Source organism: Solanum tuberosum, unplaced genomic scaffold (genome assembly GCF_000226075.1).
Source record: "Solanum tuberosum cultivar DM 1-3 516 R44 unplaced genomic scaffold, SolTub_3.0 scf00329, whole genome shotgun sequence".
Classification (NCBI taxonomy): domain Eukaryota; kingdom Viridiplantae; phylum Streptophyta; class Magnoliopsida; order Solanales; family Solanaceae; genus Solanum; species Solanum tuberosum.
In genome coordinates this window covers 41600-43346 of record NW_006239250.1, presented here as the reverse complement: position 1 = coordinate 43346, position 1747 = coordinate 41600, and positions in this window count along the sequence as shown.

Here is a 1747-nt window from a genome sequence, read left to right as displayed (position 1 = left end):
CCTTAAAATTTAGGTGGCCACTCTAAAACAAAAAACAATTTTTTTCAAAATTAGAGTGTCAGCCATGTTATGTTGTGAACTATTTCGGCTGGTTCAAAATAGGGGTGCGACAATGTTGCGACAAACTTTCTTCCTGAAAAACTTAATGAGCCCTTTAGTGTTTCTACACCTGTTGGTGAGTCTATTCTAGTAGAGAGAGTATCGTGATTGTCCCATTTCCGTCAATCACAAGAGCACCATGGATGATTTAGTTAAGTTAGACATGATATATTTTGATGTCATTCTGGGTATGGACTGGCTTCATGCCTGTTATGCCTCAGTTGATTGTAGAACTTGCGTAGTCAAGTTCCTCTTTCCTAATGATCTAGTTATAGAGTGGAAGAGTAGTTCAGCAGTGCCTAAGGGTCGTTTTATTTCGTATCTTATGGCAAGAAAGTTAGTTTCCAAAGGGTGTGTCTATCACTTAGTCCGAGTTAATGACTTTAGTGTTGAGATACCTCATATTCAGTCAGTTTCAGTAGTAAAAGAGTTTCCAGAAGTCTTTCCATATGATCTTTTCGGAGTCCCTCCTGAGAGAGAAATAGACTTCGGTATACACCTTCTTCCAGATACTCGTCCTATATCTATTCCGCCATATAAAGTGGCACTACCAAAGTTGAAACAGTTAAAAGAGCAGTTGAAAGATCTCCTAGAGAAAGGTTTCATTCAACCAAGTGTCTCACCTTGGGGCGCTCCGGTCTTGTTTGTGAGAAAGAAAGATGGTTCCCTTAGGATGTGTATATATTACCGTCAGTTGAACAAGGTTACCATCAAGAATAAGTATCCTCTTCTGAGAATTGATGATCTTTTCGATCATCTTCAGGGTGCTTCTTATTTTTAAGATAGACCTCAGATCAGGCTACCATCAGTTGAAAGTAAGGGAATGTGATATCCCAAAGACAACATTCAAGACCCATTATGATCACTATGAGTTTCTGGTCATGTCGTTCGGTTTAACTAATGCACCTGTAACGTTCATGGACCTTATGAATAGAGTATTCAAACCTTATTTAGATATGTTTGTTATCATATTTATTGATGACATACTAATCTATTCGAGGAATAAGGAAGATCATGCTAGTCATCTCAGAGTAGTTCTCTAAACTCTAAAGGATAAGGAGTTATATGCTAAGTTCTCTAAATGTAAATTTTTGCTTGTGTCTATGGCATTTTTAGGCCACATTGTTTCCGGTGATGGAATTCGAGTTGACACTCAGAAAATAGAGGTAGTGCAGAATTGACCTAGACCCACATCTCCAACAGATATTAGGAGTTTCTTGGGGTTGGCTGGGTATTATAGAAGGTTCGTCGAGGGGATCTCATCTATTTCGTCCCCTTTGACCAAGTTGACTCAGAAAACAGTGAAGTTTCAATGGTCTGAAGCTTGTGAGAAAAGATTTCAGGAATTGAAAAAGAGGTTGACTACTGCCCCAATATTGACCTTACCAGAAGAAACACAAGGCTTTGTTGTATATTGTGATGCGTCCAGAGTTGGTTTGGGTTTTGTGTTAATGCAGAATGACAAAGTTATAGCTTATGCCTCCAGGCAGTTGAAAGTTCATGAGAGGAACTACCCAACCCATGACTTAGTGTTGGCTGCCGTAGTATTTGCTTTGAAAATATGGCGTCATTATTTGTGTGGTGTTCATGTGGATGTGTTCATCGATCATAAGAGTCTTCGACATGTGTTTAGTCAGAAAGAGCGTAA